This window comes from Onychomys torridus, chromosome 8, assembly GCF_903995425.1.
Source record: "Onychomys torridus chromosome 8, mOncTor1.1, whole genome shotgun sequence".
Lineage (NCBI taxonomy): Eukaryota > Metazoa > Chordata > Mammalia > Rodentia > Cricetidae > Onychomys > Onychomys torridus.
Window position 1 is genome coordinate 16,678,576 of NC_050450.1, and position 23,035 is coordinate 16,701,610.

At 41.0% G+C, this 23,035-nt stretch overlaps 2 pseudogenes; both read right to left on the reverse strand.

Moving 5' to 3' along the window:
- Positions 1–6,558: 6,558 nt before the first annotated feature.
- On the reverse strand, positions 6,559–7,500 carry LOC118589752 (annotated as a pseudogene).
- A 9,759-nt stretch (positions 7,501–17,259) lies between these two features.
- On the reverse strand, positions 17,260–18,194 carry LOC118589763 (annotated as a pseudogene).
- Positions 18,195–23,035: the final 4,841 nt, after the last annotated feature.

Here is a 23,035-nt window from a genome sequence, read left to right on the forward strand (position 1 = left end):
AATCAAAGAAAGCCAAGAAAAAGCAATTAAACAGATGAAGGAAACAATTCAAGATTTGAAAATTGAAATTAAGACAATAAAGAAGACACAAACTGAGAAAATGCTAGAAATAGAAATTCTGAATAACGATCAGGAACTACAGATGCAAGCATAACCAACAGAATGCAAGAGATGGAACAGAGACTCTGACATTGAATATACAATAGAGAGAATAGATCCATCAGTCAAGAAAACACTAAAGCCAAAAAAGTCATAACACAAAACATCCAGGAAATTTGGGACAACATGAAAAGACTAAACCTAAGAATAATAGGGATAGAAGAAGGAGAAGAATACCAACTCAAAGGCACAGAAAATATATTCAACAAAAATCATAGAAGAAAACTTTCCCAAACTAAAGAAAGAAATACCCATGAAAATACAAGAAACTTACAGAACACCAAATAGGATGGATCCAAAAAAAGTCTCTTCACCACATAATAATCAAAACACTAAACATACAGAACAAAGAAAAAATATTAAGAGCCTCAAAGGAAAAAGACCAAGTAACATATAAAGGCAAACCATTCATAATAACACCAGACTTCTCATAGAGACTATGAAAGCTAGAAGGTCCTGGACAAATGTTATGCAGACACTAAGAGACCATGGATGCCAACCCAGACTACTATACCAGCAAAACTCTCAATCACCATATACGGAGTAAACAAAATATTCCATGATCAACCCAGATTTAAATAATACTTATCCACAAATCCAGCCTTACAGAAATCACTAGAAAGAAAAATCCAACCTAAGGAAATCAAACATACCCATGAAAACTCAGGCAATAGGCAATCCCACACCAACAAATACCAAAGAAGGAAAACACAAAACTACCACCAAAAAATAACAGGAATTAACAATCACTGGTCATTAATACCCATCAATATCAATGGTCTCAACTCACCTATAAAAAGACACAGGCTACCAGAAATATGGATATGAAAAACAGGATCCATCCAACTGCTGCATATAAGAAACACACCTAAACTTCAAAGACAGAAACTACCTCAGAGTAAAAGGCTGGGAAACTGCTTTCCAATCAAATGGACTTAAGAAAAAAGCTGGTGTAGCTATCCTGATTAATAAAATAGATTTCAAACTAAAATCAATGGAAAGAAATCAGGAAGGACGTTACATATTTATCACTGGGAAAATCCACCAAGATGAAGTCTCAATCCTGAACATTTATGCCCCAAATACAAAGGCACCCACATATGTGAAAGAAACATTACTAAAGCTTAAATTGCACATCAAACCCCACACACTAGCAGTGGGAGATTTCAACACCCCACTCTCACCAAAAGACAGACTACCAGACTGAAACTCAACAAAGAAATAAAGGACCTAACAGATGTTATGACTCAAATGGACTTAATAGATATCTACAGAACATTCCACCCTAACACAAAAGAATATACCTTCTTCTCAGCATCCTTGGAACCTTCTCAAAAATTGACCACATGCTCAGTCACAAAGCAAATCTCAACAGATACAAAACATGGGAATAACCTCCTGTATTTTATCAGACCACCATGCCTTAAAGTTAGATTTTCAACAACAACAAAAACTATAGAAACCTACAATCTCATGAAAACTGAATGCCCACTTGAAGCTCCAATGGGTCAAAGAAATAAAGAAATGAAAGTTTTCATAGAATTCAATGAAAATGAAAGTACAACATACCCAAACTCATGAGATACTGTGAAAGCAGTGCTAAGAGGAAAATTCATAGCACTAAATGCACACATAAAGAAGTTGGAGAAATCTCACACTAGTGACTTAACAGCACACCTGAAAGCTCTAGAACAAAAAGAAACAAACTCACCCAGAAGGAATAGACACCAGGAAATAATAAAATTGAGGGCTGAAATCAATGAAATAGAAAAAACAAAGAGAACAATATAAAGAATCAATGAAACAAAGAGTTGGTTCTTTGGAAAAAAATCAACAAGATAGACAAATCCCTAGCCAAATTAACCAAAAGGCAGAGAGAGAGCATCCAAATTAACAAAATCAGAAATGAAAAGGGAGACATAACAACAGACAATGAGGAAATCCAGAGAATCATCAGGTCATACTTCAAAACCCTGTACTCCACAAAATTGGAAAATGTGGAAAAAAAATGGACAAATTTCTGGATAGATACCACATACCAAAGTCAAATCAAGACCAGATAAACTATTTAAATAGACCAATAACCCCTAAGGAAATAGAAACAATCATTAAAAAGTCTCCCAACCAAAACAAACAAACAAACAAAAACAAAAACAAAAGAAAAAAAAACAGGACCAATGGTTTCAGTGCAGAATTCTACCAGATTTTCAAAGAAGAGCTGTTTCCAATACTCTTCTAATAGTTCCACACAATAGAAACAGAAGGAACATTGCCAAACTCTTTTGATGTGGCTGCGGTTACCCTGATACCCAAACCACACAAAGATGCAACAAAGAAAGAGAATTACAGACCAGTCTCCCTCATGAATATTGATGCAAAAATACCCCAACAAAATATTGGCAAACCAAATCCAAGAACACATCAAAAAAATTATTCACCATGACCAAATAGGTTTCATCCCAGGGATGCAAAAATGGATCAACATATGAAAATCTGTCAATATAATACACCATATAAACAAACTGAAAGAAAAAAACCACATGATCATTTCATTAGATGCTGAAAAAGCCTTTGACAAAATTCAACACCCCTTTCATGACAAAGGTCTTATAGAGCTCAGGAATACAAGGAATATACCTAAACATTATAAAGGCGGCTTACAGCAAGCCAACAGCCACCATCAAATTAAATGGAGAGAACCTCAAAGTGATTCCACTAAAGTTAGGAACAAGACATGGCTGTCCACTCTCCCCATATTTATTCAATATAGCACTTGAAGTTCTAGCTAGAGCAATAAGACAACAAAAGGAGATCAAGGATATACAAATTGGAAAGGAAGAAGTCCAACTTTCACTATTTGCAGCTGATATGGTAGTATACATAAGTGACCCCCAAAATTCCACCAGGGAACTCCTATAGCTGATAAATTCCTTAGTAAAGTGGCAGGATACGAGATCAACTCAAAAAGTCAGTAGCCCTCCTATACACAAATGATAAAAGGGCTGAGAAAGAAGTCAGAGAAACATCACCCTTTACAATAGCCACAAATAATATAAAATACCTTGGGATAACACTAACTAAACAAGTGAAGGATCTTTTGATAAGAACTTTAAATCTCTAAAGAAAGAAGTTGAAAAAGATATCAGAAAATGGAAGGATCTCCCATGTTCATGGATAGGTAGGATTAACATAGTAAAAATGGCAATCTTACCAAAAGCAATCTACAGATTCAATGCAATCCCCCATCAAAATCCCAACACAGTTCTTCATAGACTTGGAAAGAACAATATTCAACTTCATATGAAAAAAACAAAAAAAACCCAGAATATCTAAAAGAATCCTGCCACAATAAAGCAATGTCTGGAGGCACCACCATCCCTGACCTCAAGCTCTACTATAGAGCTATAGTAATAAAAACAGCTTGGTACTGGCATAAAAACTGACAGATGGACCAATGGAATCTGGTAGAGGTTTCCCACATTACTAACAATGACATCAGAAACTATTCGATTTTAAGATAGTACAGGAGGTTTGTGCTCAGAGATAAGCACTAGGGAGCCAGGAATGTTAAACACACAGGTTTGTCTCTTCAAAGGGAGAGAGGTATATAACCTGTTTTCCACCCAGGAAGCTAGGAGCAGACATGGTTAATAGCCTGGTGACCAGCTCTCAGCTATCTGAGTGGCCAGGCCACACTGGGTTCCCCAGCCCCTTATCTTGAACTTGTCTCAGTCAGTCTATAGCACTGTACTCCCCCAGGCCCTTATCATGAGCTTGTCCACCTTGAGCCTGTGACCTCGGTTATCTATGGACCCATCTTTATGGAAGATGTCACTTGTACTTTACAGTGAGTTTCGATGCAGTCATGACTTAAGCTTTGTTGTGCACCTGGAATTGAGTTAATTATCCCAAGGAAACATGCCAAATTGTGCTGTGCTTAAATGTGCCTAAAATAAACCACTGGGTGTCAGAGTCTGGAAGTTTGAACCAACATTGGCCACTGAGTCATGTTGAACTGACCTACCTTCTTCTCTCCTGAGGATCGTTACTGTGCTAGCGTAAATCAAGTCAGGTGTCATTTAAAAAGTGCTGAAAGTAAAAGATGAAGAGAAAATATTTCATAGTTTCAGATTAATTTTCATCTCTTTTGTTTTATGAGACGATTTGACAGAGCAGCCTAGCATGATCTGGGAATCCATAGTACAGCCTAAGCTGGCCCTGAACTGTGCTCAGGCCTCCTGGTCCTGGCATTATAATAGAACTGTGATACCAGGTCAAAAATATTATTCATTTTCAAAATAAATTTCAAAGCATGCTATAAGTTTTTTATGTTTTAAAGCAAAAATAGGATTGCTAGAGAGTGGAAATACATAAAATTATAGAGACATGCAATAATTTAGAAACCTCTCATAAAATAACACTTGAAAACTTGGATGTAGACCAGTATTTGAGTAAAAATATCTGAGCCCATTCACACAAATATGACAGAGCAGGAGAAGTGATGCAGTTGACTGACATGTCTGGATATTTAATGTAGAAAATATTCCCCTTTCAATCAACTACTTCCTGCTTTAATGTTGTATGCTACACAAAGTTTATGAGATTATAAAAGCACTAGCTCAAACAAGTAGAATTATGTTTTTCTGTAGCTCCAAATGAATCCTTCTCTTCTTGCCCCATCAATTCTGTGACCTTCCCATTGGATATGTTGATATCAAGGTGTCCCCCACACACATGGCAGATCAAAACCAGCTGTTACTCCACCCAACACCCTTTCCTGGCTGCTGTGGGCACCAGGCATGCACATGGTACACAGATGTACATGCAGGCAAAACACACATACAGGTATTAATTAACTAATTAATGAAAATTTAAACACACACACACATGCACGTGCACACAGGACTTAACCAAAGGACCAACATTTTCAGCTGGCCTTTGTAGTGTGTGAAATGAACAGAGAAAGTAAAATCAGCACACAGTCCCTGGAACCCTCCCTAGGGGTCCGAAGGCCTGGATGCCACTACAGTGACAGAGCTTGCTTTTGTTCTTACAACTTGGGGTCTCAGACTGTAGGTGGGGCAGGCACACATCCAGATAATCTGAAACTCCCCATCCTCCTGTCTCAGCCTTGTGGGAGCTGTGGTTTTAGGTGTGATCAAGAAAACATGAATTGTTTCCCAATTTTTTAACTTTGGACTCATTTTCAAAACAAATTTCAAAGCATAATATAATTTTGGCATTTAACTGAGAAAAATAAGTATCAGTAAATACAAATGTGAAAGATCTGTGAAAATGAAAAAAGTAGACAGTTTTAAAAAGTTCTGTGATATGATAAAAGCTAAGAGAGACATTTTTTAATGAGTGAAAGTTCCAGGACAGTCAGGCTACATAGAGAGACTCTGTCTCAAAAAACACACAAAAAAGTGGCTCCATGCAACCACGAACAACACTGGCAAACAGAGCAGAGGGGGGAAGAGCGTGGAGCTGACTGACATGTCTGGACACTGGGTGGTAGAAGGCACACTTCATCTTTATGATTGACCTATCTCCTGCCTCATGTTGTATGCTGCATAAGCCCGGATAACAGAGTAACACAGGAAGCCCTGTGGGATGCAGAATTGGGGGTTCCTGGTGCTTCCAAAATGAACTCTGCCTTCTCAACCCACCTTGGTCAGATCTTTCCCCTGATGTGGGCTCAGGCAAGGTCTCTGCTGTGAGAGAGAATGAACAGCTGTTGCTGTCCCAGAGGTGGCCTTGACTCTCCCATCTGGGTCCTGGCACTCTGCTTAAGGGACACGGAAAATTACATAGAACATCAGCAGCAAATAAGGTCTCTGATACATTGATAGAACAAGACACAAAAGACCATGTTGTGACCACATCTTAACACAAGCTCAAGGATCACCCCCTCCCAAACAAAAAACAGCTGCATCCCACTGCCCTGAAATGGAGGACACAGGTGGGCTGGACACTCCTTGGCCAATCAGAGCCTGATCATCTACATGACTCTGGAAGTATATCCCATCCCAGAACAGAAATCAGTTGCCAGTTCCAACCACACCCACTGCGGGCTCTGGCTTATCATGAGTCCCTTTCCAGTACTGTCCCATTGAGACTCCTTCCCCATTCCCCACAGCTGTGCTCTCTCACAGTGAGAGGAAAAGTACAGGTGTGTTCCATGGCGGATTTTGCCAAGGTATTGACATGACAATCTGAATAAAGACATTAGTTAGAGTTTTATCATTCCTTTATCTAAAGAATTGTAACCTGGGTTTTGCATCCAGGATGGATAGTACATACTTTCTTACAAAAGACAAGTGAAGTTTCAGATAATTGATAAAAACACAAAGGATTTTTGGACATTAGTTTCCTCTGTGATATTCACAGCCTTTAACATTATTGAATAGATAAATATTTCATGGTAAGCACTTTCCTTAAAGCTCCTTGCAGTCCCTGTTCCTCAGGCTGTAGATGACAGGGTTCAGCATGGGGGTCACCACTGTGTACATCATGGCAGCTGCCATGTCACTCCCACCTGAGTGAGAGGAGGAGGGGTTGAAATACAGGGATATGATGGTGCCATAGAAGAGGCCGACCACAGCCAGGTGGGAGCCGCAGGTGGAGAAGGCTTTCCATCTGCCCCTTGGGGATGAGACTCTCAGGATAGCACAAGCAATAAGGACATTAAGAAACGAGGATGCAAACAAACGGTGCTATCATTAACAGTCCTGCAACCAAAAGAATCATCAGCTCATTGAGGTGTGTGTCTGAGCAGGAGAGTTTCAGGAGGGGAGTGATATCACAGAAGAAATGGGGGATGATGTTGTCTGCACAGAATGAGAGTCTAGCCATGAGCAGTGTGTGCAACAGAGCATTCAGGCTGGCTACCACCCATGATCCAACCATCATGAGGATGCAGAGCTGATGGGTCATCTTTGTTGTGTAGTGTAAGGGGTGACATATGGCCACATACCGGTCATAGGCCATCACAGCCAGCAGGAAATTGTCCATGACAGCAAACACACAGAGAAAATAAATCTGCATAAGACACCCAGAGAAGGAAATGGCCTGACTCCCGAGTATGTGAATGGCCAGCACCTTGGGGACAGTGGTGGAGGAGAAGCAGACATCCACAAAGGACAGGTTGCTGAGGAAGAAGTACATGGGGGTGTGCAGGCGGGAGTCTGTGCCGATGGCCAGGATGATGAGCAGGTTTCCCAGGACAGTGGCCAGGTACATGATGAGGAAGAGCAGAAAGAGGACCTGCTGCGGCTGGGGCTGCCTGGAGAGTCCCAGGAGGAGGAACTGGGAGACGCTCGACTGGTTGGTGCCTCTCATGGTCTGAGCCCAGCTACAGAAAACAGAGACAGAGGTCAGAATGCAGTCTTCTGGTTAAGATGTCACAATCACGTTTCTATTAAGCCTGCATTAAAGTTTCTGAATTGAGATCACTCATAGTTTCCACATACTCAATTTACAAATCCCAGTTTTACATGGTGCTGGTTTCCCAGGTTCACCCTTATGGTTTTATTGAATATAACATGACAGCATTCACATGGTAACGTTTCCAGTCTCTCTCCCACCCCTTATCAGCTCAAAGAAAGCTAAAAGCTGCCAGTTATTGTACAGATCTCAAGCTCCAACTGACAGGCCCGTGACTCATGCTGCTGCTCCTCTATGTGAGAGTGAGCAGGACTCACTGTAACAGAAACATTGTCACCTCTGCTGAACATACCTGAACAGGCAAGCTCTGTTTTTTCAACTTTGGAGTTTGATGGGCAATAGTGTTGCTTTTTCAAAGGATTGGAAAGTCTCAGGACTGTAGGAAGGTTCTGAGAAAGTGAAGAGTGGATGGAGGATCGCTGTCTTAACCCTCTGTGTGGGAAGGAGGTTTGGGAGAATTAGACAGGCATTTCCTGCAGCGTCCAATCCCACTGGGTATAGACTCCCTAAGCATCTCATTAAAGACCAGCAGAAAGTAGCTCCTGGTCCCTGTTGGCCAAAAATGATGGAGTATGTCATCTAAGTTCTCAGTCAGAACTTGGGGATGAAGCAATCAGGAAGGAGACAAGTCCCAGAGAAAACTCCCTGAGAGCTTCATCAACTTAGTTATCGAAGCTGGCAGACTTGAAGATTTGGTTCAGATTCTTCTTACTCTCGATGCAGAAACTGTTGGTATTGTATGACTGTCCTCTTACCGCATAGGGTTTACGGTACATTTGCTGATAGCAAGCCCTGGGAGTCCAGAAGGGAGTAACTGGCATTGCAGGGTCAGGTTTGATCCTACACAACATTAGGTGTAAAGTACAATGAGGGAAGAGCAAAGTGGAAGAATTTGTAGTCAGCCGTGACTGAAGGTGACCCATGCTCAGAGTAGGCTTTCTTTGAGATGTCTTCCCAACCGCAGTGAGTCGCCCATTTCTGAAAATCTATGGACTCCTCACCAGCTTCCTTTGTATTCCCCACCCTTCCCTAGACAGGATTATGCCAGGACTTAGAAATCTAGCATGAAGACAGAGAATGGAGGCCATCCTCCGTGGGACTTGTCATGTCCATGGGGTGATATACTGTGTAGCCCACTAATACATTTATACGGGGATCAGAGGACAGAGAACGGGCAGGCCATCCTCAGTGTGACTTGTCACATCCATGAACACCTAGAAGCTTACAGCTTTCTCCTGCTTGATTCACAGATGAACAAGCAAAAGTATAGAGCTGACCAGAAAAAAATGTAAACACAGAGAGGAGTGGAAGGAAGCTGGAGGATGTCCTACTGGATATTCAGTTAGGATTCCAGGTACTTCTTTTTTATTTTATTTTATTTATTTATTTTTATTTATTTATTATGTGTACAGTGCACATATCCTTGCAGGCCAGAAGAGGGCACCAGATCCCATTACAGATGGTTGTGAGCCACCATGTGGTTGCTGGGAATTGAACTCAGGACCTTTGGAAGAGCAAGCAGTGCTCTTAACCTCTGAGCCATCTCTTGAACCCTGATTCTGGCTACTTCTAATGACCAGAGAGATGAGGCTTTCATTCCCATTCTGTGTCCAACAGTAAAAACAATGTCTTTCTTAGCTCAGCCTAGAAAGGAGATTAGAAAATGATAGCATGTGGTAGCTTACTCTTCATATTCTGACACAATGAAGTCTAAAGTGAGAAGATTGCTTCCATGTTCTGGGGCTAGCCTGATCTATTCTACCAAGACCCTGTCTCATAAAAACAAAAACGGGATAGAGAAAACAACACTGGACACTAGAGAGAAGACTCAGTGGTTTAGAGGACTTCCTGGCACCCATGTGTTGTTTCTCATCCATCCACAACTCCAGTTTCAGGTAATCTGAGACCTGACACCCTCTCCGAATCTCCTTTGGAATGCATGTGGTGAACATGCATGTATATGCAGGCAAACACATACACATAAAATAAATCTTTTAAAAACATAAAGCAAATGGTTCTTTGGAGGCTGAAGAATCTAAAACTTTACAATTAAGGCTTAAAAGTAAAAAGAGGAGCACTCAAGGAGGAGCTGTCACTGTGGGACTCGACCAGAACGGACCGAGCATTCTCCCCAAGCCGGATCCAGGGCCCAGCTGCCGATCCTAAGAATCCAACAGCTTGGAGGCCTTGGTGAGATTGCCCTACTGATCAACCTGTTTAGTTACGATCCTTTCCGGAGAGGTTTCAGAAGCCTGCAGCCTGCAGTCTGAGGAAACAAGGTCACCTGAGGAGTTGGTGAACAAGCAAAATTCAACCAGAGAACACAAGGGAAGGAGCTGCCCAGCCACCGAACCATCAGAATTATCAGACTCATAAGCCCCATCCTACACTGACTGAGAACAGGTAAGGCCCCATCTCTGTACCAGCAGACCAGGTCTCTAGCCCCTAGGCCCCAGCCATCAGAGCCCCAGAAAACCAGACAGCTACCTTTCCCTGCTCCCTCACCAAAAAAACAGCTCCTACAAACCCAACAACTGAAGTCATAAGCCCACCCTGCACCAACTGGGAACAGCCATTGGAACCCCAGGGACCAGACAGTGGCCTCTTTTCCTACCCCCTCACCAAGAAAATTTATCCCATGTGTCACCAACAACCACCAGAGCCATAAGCCCACCCTGCACCAATTGGGAACAGCTGCTCCCTGAGACAGAACCCACTAACACTGATTGGACTAAGCTGCTCCTGGAAAAACAGAGCCCAACAACACTGATTCAACCAAGAACTCCCAGTGGACCAAGACTATTTATTGGAACAAGAGAGACACCCTCAGACATAGATACCACCTGTGCTGAGCAGAGGAAGAGATGAGTAGATGTCAGTGCAAAAATACAGGCAACAATATTAAGACCTATATGACACCATCAGAACCTAGTGATTCTACACCTGTAAGACCTGAACATACCAACACAGAAGAAGCAGAAGAAATCAATCATAAAAAATGACTTTAAGAAGATGATAGAGGTCCTTAAAGAAGAAACGAAAAACTCCCTTAAGGAGGAAATTAAAAATTCCCTTAAAGAAATGAAAGAAAACAAACAAAAAATTGGAAGAAATCAAAGAAAGCCAAGAAAAAGCAATTAAACAGATGAAGGAAACAATTCAAGATTTGAAAATTGAAATTAAGACAATAAAGAAGACACAAACTGAGAAAATGCTAGAAATAGAAATTCTGATAACGATCAGGAACTACAGATGCAAGCATAACCAACAGAATGCAAGAGATGGAACAGAGACTCTGACATTGAATATACAATAGAGAGAATAGATCCATCAGTCAAGAAACACTAAAGCCAAAAAAGTCATAACACAAAACATCCAGGAAATTTGGGACAACATGAAAAGACTAAACCTAAGAATAATAGGGATAGAAGAAGGAGAAGAATACCAACTCAAAGGCACAGAAAATATATTCAACAAAAATCATAGAAGAAAACTTTCCCAAACTAAAGAAAGAAATACCCATGAAAATACAAGAAACTTACAGAACACCAAATAGGATGGATCCAAAAAAAGTCTCTTCACCACATAATAATCAAAACACTAAACATACAGAACAAAGAAAAAATATTAAGAGCCTCAAAGGAAAAAGACCAAGTAACATATAAAGGCAAACCATTCATAATAACACCAGACTTCTCAATAGAGACTATGAAAGCTAGAAGGTCCTGGACAAATGTTATGCAGACACTAAGAGACCATGGATGCCAACCCAGACTACTATACCCAGCAAAACTCTCAATCACCATATACGGAGTAAACAAAATATTCCATGATCAACCCAGATTTAAATAATACTTATCCACAAATCCAGCCTTACAGAAATCACTAGAAAGAAAAATCCAACCTAAGGAAATCAAACATACCCATGAAAAACTCAGGCAATAGGCAATCCCACACCAACAAATACCAAAGAAGGAAAACACAAAACTACCACCAAAAAATAACAGGAATTAACAATCACTGGTCATTAATACCCATCAATATCAATGGTCTCAACTCACCTATAAAAAGACACAGGCTACCAGAAATATGGATATGAAAACAGGATCCATCCAACTGCTGCATATAAGAAAACACACCTAAACTTCAAAGACAGAAACTACCTCAGAGTAAAAGGCTGGGAAACTGCTTTCCAATCAAATGGACTTAAGAAAAAAAGCTGGTGTAGCTATCCTGATTAATAAAATAGATTTCAAACTAAAATCAATGGAAAGAAATCAGGAAGGACGTTACATATTTATCACTGGGAAAATTCACCAAGATGAAGTCTCAGTCCTGAACATTTATGCCCCAAATACAAAGGCACCCACATATGTGAAAGAAACATTACTAAAGCTTAAATTGCACATCAAACCCCACACACTAGCAGTGGGAGATTTCAACACCCCACTCTCACCAAAAGACAGACTACCAGACTGAAACTCAACAAAGAAATAAAGGACCTAACAGATGTTATGACTCAAATGGACTTAATAGATATCTACAGAACATTCCACCCTAACACAAAAGAATATACCTTCTTCTCAGCATCCTTGGAACCTTCTCAAAAATTGACCACATGCTCAGTCACAAAGCAAATCTCAACAGATACAAAAACATGGGAATAACCTCCTGTATTTTATCAGACCACCATGCCTTAAAGTTAGATTTCAACAACAACAAAAACTATAGAAACCTACAATCTCATGAAAACTGAATAATGCCCACTTGAAGCTCCAATGGGTCAAAGAAATAAAGAAATGAAAGTTTTCATAGAATTCAATGAAAATGAAAGTACAACATACCCAAACTCATGAGATACTGTGAAAGCAGTGCTAAGAGGAAAATTCATAGCACTAAATGCACACATAAAGAAGTTGGAGAAATCTCACACTAGTGACTTAACAGCACACCTGAAAGCTCTAGAACAAAAAGAAACAAACTCACCCAGAAGGAATAGACACCAGGAAATAATAAAATTGAGGGCTGAAATCAATGAAATAGAAAAACAAAGAGAACAATATAAAGAATCAATGAAACAAAGAGTTGGTTCTTTGGAAAAAATCAACAAGATAGACAAATCCCTAGCCAAATTAACCAAAAGGCAGAGAGAGAGCATCCAAATTAACAAAATCAGAAATGAAAAGGGAGACATAACAACAGACAATGAGGAAATCCAGAGAATCATCAGGTCATACTTCAAAACCCTGTACTCCACAAAATTGGAAAATGTGGAAAAAAATGGACAAATTTCTGGATAGATACCACATACCAAAGTCAAATCAAGACCAGATAAACTATTTAAATAGACCAATAACCCCTAAGGAAATAGAAACAATCATTAAAAAGTCTCCCAACCAAAACAAACAAACAAACAAAAACAAAAACAAAAGAAAAAAAAAACAGGACCAATGGTTTCAGTGCAGAATTCTACCAGATTTTCAAAGAAGAGCTGTTTCCAATACTCTTCTAATAGTTCCACACAATAGAAACAGAAGGAACATTGCCAAACTCTTTTGATGTGGCTGCGGTTACCCTGATACCCAAACCACACAAAGATGCAACAAAGAAAGAGAATTACAGACCAATCTCCCTCATGAATATTGATGCAAAAATACCCAACAAAATATTGGCAAACCAAATCCAAGAACACATCAAAAAAATTATTCACCATGACCAAATAGGTTTCATCCCAGGGATGCAAAAATGGATCAACATATGAAAATCTGTCAATATAATATACCATATAAACAAACTGAAAGAAAAAAACCACATGATCATTTCATTAGATGCTGAAAAAGCCTTTGACAAAATTCAACACCCCTTCATGACAAAGGTCTTATAGAGCTCAGGAATACAAGGAATATACCTAAACATTATAAAGGCGGCTTACAGCAAGCCAACAGCCACCATCAAATTAAATGGAGAGAACCTCAAAGTGATTCCACTAAAGTTAGGAACAAGACATGGCTGTCCACTCTCCCCATATTTATTCAATATAGCACTTGAAGTTCTAGCTAGAGCAATAAGACAACAAAAGGAGATCAAGGATATACAAATTGGAAAGGAAGAAGTCCAACTTTCACTATTTGCAGCTGATATGGTAGTATACATAAGTGACCCCCAAAATTCCACCAGGGAACTCCTATAGCTGATAAATTCCTTAGTAAAGTGGCAGGATACGAGATCAACTCAAAAAGTCAGTAGCCCTCCTATACACAAATGATAAAAGGGCTGAGAAAGAAGTCAGAGAAACATCACCCTTTACAATAGCCACAAATAATATAAAATACCTTGGGATAACACTAACTAAACAAGTGAAGGATCTTTTGATAAGAACTTTAAATCTCTAAAGAAAGAAGTTGAAAAAGATATCAGAAAATGGAAGGATCTCCCATGTTCATGGATAGGTAGGATTAACATAGTAAAAATGGCAATCTTACCAAAAGCAATCTACAGATTCAATGCAATCCCCATCAAAATCCCAACACAGTTCTTCATAGACTTGGAAAGAACAATATTCAACTTCATATGAAAAAAACAAAAAAAACCCAGAATATCTAAAAGAATCCTGCACAATAAAGCAATGTCTGGAGGCACCACCATCCCTGACCTCAAGCTCTACTATAGAGCTATAGTAATAAAAACAGCTTGGTACTGGCATAAAAACTGACAGATGGACCAATGGAATCTGGTAGAGGTTTCCCACATACTAACAATGACATCAGAAACTATTCGATTTTAAGATAGTACAGGAGGTTTGTGCTCAGAGATAAGCACTAGGGAGCCAGGAATGTTAAACACACAGGTTTGTCTCTTCAAAGGGAGAGAGGTATATAACCTGTTTTCCACCCAGGAAGCTAGGAGCAGACATGGTTAATAGCCTGGTGACCAGCTCTCAGCTATCTGAGTGGCCAGGCCACACTGGGTTCCCCAGCCCCTTATCTTGAACTTGTCTCAGTCAGTCTATAGCACTGTACTCCCCCAGGCCCTTATCATGAGCTTGTCCACCTTGAGCCTGTGACCTCGGTTATCTATGGACCCATCTTTATGGAAGATGTCACTTGTACTTTACAGTGAGTTTCGATGCAGTCATGACTTAAGCTTTGTTGTGCACCTGGAATTGAGTTAATTATCCCAAGGAAACATGCCAAATTGTGCTGTGCTTAAATGTGCCTAAAATAAACCACTGGGTGTCAGAGTCTGGAAGTTTGAACCAACATTGGCCACTGAGTCATGTTGAACTGACCTACCTTCTTCTCTCCTGAGGATCGTTACTGTGCTAGCGTAAATCAAGTCAGGTGTCATTTAAAAAGTGCTGAAAGTAAAAGATGAAGAGAAAATATTTCATAGTTTCAGATTAATTTTCATCTCTTTTGTTTTATGAGACGATTTGACAGAGCAGCCTAGCATGATCTGGAATCCATAGTACAGCCTAAGCTGGCCCTGAACTGTGCTCAGGCCTCCTGGTCCTGGCATTATAATAGAACTGTGATACCAGGTCAAAAATATTATTCATTTTCAAAATAAATTTCAAAGCATGCTATAAGTTTTTTATGTTTTAAAGCAAAAATAGGATTGCTAGAGAGTGGAAATACATAAAATTATAGAGACATGCAATAATTTAGAAACCTCTCATAAAATAACACTTGAAAACTTGGATGTAGACCAGTATTTGAGTAAAAATATCTGAGCCCATTCACACAAATATGACAGAGCAGGAGAAGTGATGCAGTTGACTGACATGTCTGGATATTTAATGTAGAAAATATTCCCCTTTCAATCAACTACTTTCCTGCTTTAATGTTGTATGCTACACAAAGTTTATGAGATTATAAAAGCACTAGCTCAAACAAGTAGAATTATGTTTTTCTGTAGCTCCAAATGAATCCTTCTCTTCTTGCCCCATCAATTCTGTGACCTTCCCATTGGATATGTTGATATCAAGGTGTCCCCCACACACATGGCAGATCAAAACCAGCTGTTACTCCACCCAACACCCTTTCCTGGCTGCTGTGGGCACCAGGCATGCACATGGTACACAGATGTACATGCAGGCAAAACACACATACAGGTATTAATTAACTAATTAATGAAAATTTAAACACACACACACATGCACGTGCACACAGGACTTAACCAAAGGACCAACATTTTCAGCTGGCCTTTGTAGTGTGTGAAATGAACAGAGAAAGTAAAATCAGCACACAGTCCCTGGAACCCTCCCTAGGGGTCCGAAGGCCTGGATGCCACTACAGTGACAGAGCTTGCTTTTGTTCTTACAACTTGGGGTCTCAGACTGTAGGTGGGGCAGGCACACATCCAGATAATCTGAAACTCCCCATCCTCCTGTCTCAGCCTTGTGGGAGCTGTGGTTTTAGGTGTGATCAAGAAAACATGAATTGTTTCCCAATTTTTTAACTTTGGACTCATTTTCAAAACAAATTTCAAAGCATAATATAATTTTGGCATTTAACTGAGAAAAATAAGTATCAGTAAATACAAATGTGAAAGATCTGTGAAAATGAAAAAGTAGACAGTTTTAAAAAGTTCTGTGATATGATAAAAGCTAAGAGAGACATTTTTAATGAAGTGAAAGTTCCAGGACAGTCAGGCTACATAGAGAGACTCTGTCTCAAAAAACACACAAAAAAGTGGCTCCATGCAACCACGAACAACACTGGCAAACAGAGCAGAGGGGGGAAGAGCGTGGAGCTGACTGACATGTCTGGACACTGGGTGGTAGAAGGCACACTTCATCTTTATTGATTGACCTATCTCCTGCCTCATGTTGTATGCTGCATAAGCCCGGATAACAGAGTAACACAGGAAGCCCTGTGGGATGCAGAATTGGGGGTTCCTGGTGCTCCAAATGAACTCTGCCTTCTCAACCCACCTGGTCAGATCTTCCCCTGATGTGGGCTCAGGCAAGGTCTCTGCTGTGAGAGAGAATGAACAGCTGTGCTGTCCCAGAGGTGGCCTGACTCTCCCATCTGGGTCCTGGCACTCTGCTAAGGGACACGGAAAATTACATAGAACATCAGCAGCAAATAAGGTCTCTGATACATTGATAGAACAAGACACAAAAGACCATGTTGTGACCACATCTTAACACAAGCTCAAGGATCACCCCCTCCCAACAAAAACAGCTGCATCCACTGCCCTGAAATGGAGGACACAGGTGGCTGACACTCCTTGGCCAATCAGAGCCTGATCATCTACATGACTCTGGAAGTATATCCCATCCAGAACAGAAATCAGTTGCCAGTTCCAACCACACCCACTGCGGGCTCTGGCTTATCATGAGTCCCTTTCCAGTACTGTCCCATTGAGACTCCTTCCCATTCCCCACAGCTGTGCTCTCTCACAGTGAGAGGAAAAGTACAGGTGTGTTCATGGCGGATTTTGCCAAGGTATTGACATGACAATCTGAATAAAGACATTAGTTAGAGTTTTTATCATTCCTTTATCTAAAGAATTGTAACCTGGGTTTTGCATCCAGGATGGATAGTACATACTTTTCTTACAAAAGACAAGTGAAGTTTCAGATAATTGATAAAAACACAAAGGATTTTTGGACATTAGTTTCCTCTGTGATATTCACAGCCTTTAACATTATTGAATAGATAAATATTTCATGGTAAGCACTTTCCTTAAAGCTCCTTGCAGGTCCCTGTTCCTCAGGCTGTAGATGACAGGGTTCAGCATGGGGGTCACCACTGTGTACATCATGGCAGCTGCCATGTCACTCCCACCTGAGTGAGAGGAGGAGGGGTTGAAATACAGGGATATGATGGTGCCATAGAAGAGGCCGACCACAGCCAGGTGGGAGCCGCAGGTGGAGAAGGCTTTCCATCTGCCCCTTGGGGATGAGACTCTCAGGATAGCACAAGCAATAAGGACATAAGAAACGAGGATGCAAACAAACGGTGCTATCATTAACAGTCCTGCAACCAAAAGAATCATCAGCTCATTGAGGTGTGTGTCTGAGCAGGAGAGTTTCAGGAGGGGAGTGATATCACAGAAGAAATGGGGGATGATGTTGTCTGCACAGAATGAGAGTCTAGCCATGAGCAGTGTGTGCAACAGAGGCATTCAGGCTGGCTACCACCCATGATCCAACCATCATGAGGATGCAGAGCTGATGGGTCATCTTTGTTGTGTAGTGTAAGGGGTGACATATGGCCACATACCGGTCATAGGCCATCACAGCCAGCAGGAAATTGTCCATGACAGCAAACACACAGAGAAAATAAATCTGCATAAGACACCCAGAGAAGGAAATGGCCTGACTCCCGAGATGTGAATGGCCAGCACCTTGGGGACAGTGGTGGAGGAGAAGCAGACATCCACAAAGGACAGGTTGCTGAGGAAGAAGTACATGGGGGTGTGCAGGCGGGAGTCTGTGCCGATGGCCAGGATGATGAGCAGGTTTCCCAGGACAGTGGCCAGGTACATGATGAGGAAGAGCAGAAAGAGGACCTGCTGCGGCTGGGGCTGCCTGGAGAGTCCCAGGAGGAGGAACTGGGAGACTGGTTGGTGCCTCTCATGGTCTGAGCCCAGCTACAGAAAACAGAGACAGAGGTCAGAATGCAGTCTTCTGGTTAAGATGTCACAATCACGTTTCTATTAAGCCTGCATTAAAGTTTCTGAATTGAGATCACTCATAGTTTCCACATACTCAATTTACAAATCCCAGTTTTACATGGTGCTGGTTTCCCAGGTTCACCCTTATGGTTTTATTGAATATAACATGACAGCATTCACATGGTAACGTTTCCAGTCTCTCTCCCACCCCTTATCAGCTCAAAGAAAGCTAAAAGCTGCCAGTTATTGTACAGATCTCAAGCTCCAACTGACAGGCCCGTGACTCATGCTGCTGCTCCTCTATGTGAGAGTGAGCAGGACTCACTGTAACAGAAACATTGTCACCTCTGCTGAACATACCTGAACAGGCAAGCTCTGTTTTTTCACTTTGGAGTTGATGGGCAATAGTGTTGCTTTTTCAAAGGATTGGAAAGTCTCAGGACTGTAGGAAGGTTCTGAGAAAGTGAAGAGTGGATGGAGGATCGCTGTCTTAACCCTCTGTGTGGGAAGGAGGTTTGGGAGAATTAGACAGGCATTTCCTGCAGCGTCCAATCCCACTGGGTATAGACTCCCTAAGCATCTCATTAAAGACCAGCAGAAAGTAGCTCCTGGTCCCTGTTGGCCAAAAATGATGGAGTATGTCATCTAAGTTCTCAGTCAGAACTTGGGGATGAAGCAATCAGGAAGGAGACAAGTCCCAGAGAAAACTCCCTGAGAGCTTCATCAACTTAGTTATCGAAGCTGGCAGACTTGAAGATTTGGTTCAGATTCTTCTTACTCTCGATGCAGAAACTGTTGGTATTGTATGACTGTCCTCTTACCGCATAGGGTTTACGGTACATTTGCTGATAGCAAGCCCTGGGGAGTCCAGAAGGGAGTAACTGGCATTGCAGGGTCAGGTTTGATCCTACACAACATTAGGTGTAAAGTACAATGAGGGAAGAGCAAAGTGGAAGAATTTGTAGTCAGCCGTGACTGAAGGTGACCCATGCTCAGAGTAGGCTTTCTTTGAGATGTCTTCCCAACCGCAGTGAGTCGCCCATTTCTGAAAATCTATGGACTCCTCACCAGCTTCCTTTGTATTCCCCACCCCTTCCCTAGACAGGATTATGCCAGGACTTAGAAATCTAGCATGAAGACAGAGAATGGAGGCCATCCTCCGTGGGACTTGTCATGTCCATGGGGTGATATACTGTGTAGCCCACTAATACATTTATACGGGGATCAGAGGACAGAGAACGGGCAGGCCATCCTCAGTGTGACTTGTCACATCCATGAACACCTAGAAGCTTACAGCTTTCTCCTGCTTGATTCACAGATGAACAAGCAAAAGTATAGAGCTGACCAGAAAAAAATGTAAACACAGAGAGGAGTGGAAGGAAGCTGGAGGATGTCCTACTGGATATTCAGTTAGGATTCCAGGTACTTCTTTTTTATTTTATTTTATTTATTTATTTTTATTTATTTATATGTGTACAGTGCACATATCCTTGCAGGCCAGAAGAGGGCACCAGATCCCATTACAGATGGTTGTGAGCCACCATGTGGTTGCTGGGAATTGAACTCAGGACCTTTGGAAGAGCAAGCAGTGCTCTTAACCTCTGAGCCATCTCTTGAACCCTGATTCTGGCTACTTCTAATGACCAGAGAGATGAGGCTTTCATTCCCATTCTGTGTCCAACAGTAAAAACAATGTCTTTCTTAGCTCAGCCTAGAAAGGAGATTAGAAAATGATAGCATGTGGTAGCTTACTCTTCATATTCTGACACAATGAAGTCTAAAGTGAGAAGATTGCTTCCATGTTCTGGGCTAGCCTGATCTATTCTACCAAGACCCTGTCTCATAAAAACAAAAACGGGATAGAGAAAACAAACACTGGACACTAGAGAGAAGACTCAGTGGTTTAGAGGACTTCCTGGCACCCATGTGTTGTTTCTCATCCATCCACAACTCCAGTTTCAGGTAATCTGAGACCTGACACCCTCTCCGAATCTCCTTTGGAATGCATGTGGTGAACATGCATGTATATGCAGGCAAACACATACACATAAAATAAATCTTTTAAAAACATAAAGCAAATGGTTCTTTGGAGGCTGAAGAATCTAAAACTTTACAATTAAGGCTTAAAAGTAAAAAGAGGAGCACTCAAGGAGGAGCTGTCACTGTGGGACTCGACCAGAACGGACCGAGCATTCTCCCCAAGCCGGATCCAGGGCCCAGCTGCCGATCCTAAGAATCCAACAGCTTGGAGGCCTTGGTGAGATTGCCCTACTGATCAACCTGTTTAGTTACGATCCTTTCCGGAGAGGTTTCAGAAGCCTGCAGCCTGCAGTCTGAGGAAACAAGGTCACCTGAGGAGTTGGTGAACAAGCAAAATTCAACCAGAGAACACAAGGGAAGGAGCTGCCCAGCCACCGAACCATCAGAATTATCAGACTCATAAGCCCCATCCTACACTGACTGAGAACAGGTAAGGCCCCATCTCTGTACCAGCAGACCAGGTCTCTAGCCCCTAGGCCCCAGCCATCAGAGCCCCAGAAACCAGACAGCTACCTTTCCCTGCTCCCTCACCAAAAAAACAGCTCCTACAAACCCAACAACTGAAGTCATAAGCCCACCCTGCACCAACTGGGAACAGCCATTGGAACCCCAGGGACCAGACAGTGGCCTCTTTTCCTACCCCCTCACCAAGAAAATTATCCCATGTGTCACCAACAACCACCAGAGCCATAAGCCCACCCTGCACCAATTGGGAACAGCTGCTCCCTGAGACAGAACCCACTAACACTGATTGGACTAAGCTGCTCCTGGAAAAACAGAGCCCAACAACACTGATTCAACCAAGAACTCCCAGTGGACCAAGACTATTTATTGGAACAAGAGAGACACCCTCAGACATAGATACCACCTGTGCTGAGCAGAGGAAGAGATGAGTAGATGTCAGTGCAAAAATACAGGCAACAATATTAAGACCTATATGACACCATCAGAACCTAGTGATTCTACACCTGTAAGACCTGAACATACCAACACAGAAGAAGCAGAAGAAATCAATCATAAAAAATGACTTTAAGAAGATGATAGAGGTCCTTAAAGAAGAAACGAAAAACTCCCTTAAGGAGGAAATTAAAAATTCCCTTAAAGAAATGAAAGAAAACAAACAAAAAATTGGAAGAAATCAAAGAAAGCCAAGAAAAAGCAATTAAACAGATGAAGGAAACAATTCAAGATTTGAAAAATTGAAATTAAGACAATAAAGAAGACACAAACTGAGAAAATGCTAGAAATAGAAATTCTGAATAACGATCAGGAACTACAGATGCAAGCATAACCAACAGAATGCAAGAGATGGAACAGAGACTCTGACATTGAATATACAATAGAGAGAATAGATCCATCAGTCAAGAAAACACTAAAGCCAAAAAAGTCATAACACAAAACATCCAGGAAATTTGGGACAACATGAAAAGACTAAACCTAAGAATAATAGGGATAGAAGAAGGAGAAGAATACCAACTCAAAGGCACAGAAAATATATTCAACAAAAATCATAGAAGAAAACTTTCCCAAACTAAAGAAAGAAATACCCATGAAAATACAAGAAACTTACAGAACACCAAATAGGATGGATCCAAAAAAAGTCTCTTCACCACATAATAATCAAAACACTAAACATACAGAACAAAGAAAAAATATTAAGAGCCTCAAAGGAAAAAGACCAAGTAACATATAAAGGCAAACCATTCATAATAACACCAGACTTCTCAATAGAGACTATGAAAGCTAGAAGGTCCTGGACAAATGTTATGCAGACACTAAGAGACCATGGATGCCAACCCAGACTACTATACCCAGCAAAACTCTCAATCACCATATACGGAGTAAACAAAATATTCCATGATCAACCCAGATTTAAATAATACTTATCCACAAATCCAGCCTTACAGAAATCACTAGAAAGAAAAATCCAACCTAAGGAAATCAAACATACCCATGAAAACTCAGGCAATAGGCAATCCCACACCAACAAATACCAAAGAAGGAAAACACAAAACTACCACCAAAAAATAACAGGAATTAACAATCACTGGTCATTAATACCCATCAATATCAATGGTCTCAACTCACCTATAAAAAGACACAGGCTACCAGAAATATGGATATGAAAACAGGATCCATCCAACTGCTGCATATAAGAAACACACCTAAACTTCAAAGACAGAAACTACCTCAGAGTAAAAGGCTGGGAAACTGCTTTCCAATCAAATGGACTTAAGAAAAAAGCTGGTGTAGCTATCCTGATTAATAAAATAGATTTCAAACTAAAATCAATGGAAAGAAATCAGGAAGGACGTTACATATTTATCACTGGGAAAATTCACCAAGATGAAGTCTCAGTCCTGAACATTTATGCCCCAAATACAAAGGCACCCACATATGTGAAAGAAACATTACTAAAGCTTAAATTGCACATCAAACCCCACACACTAGCAGTGGGAGATTTCAACACCCCACTCTCACCAAAAGACAGACTACCAGACTGAAACTCAACAAAGAAATAAAGGACCTAACAGATGTTATGACTCAAATGGACTTAATAGATATCTACAGAACATTCCACCCTAACACAAAAGAATATACCTTCTTCTCAGCATCCTTGGAACCTTCTCAAAAATTGACCACATGCTCAGTCACAAAGCAAATCTCAACAGATACAAAAACATGGGAATAACCTCCTGTATTTTATCAGACCACCATGCCTTAAAGTTAGATTTCAACAACAACAAAAACTATAGAAACCTAC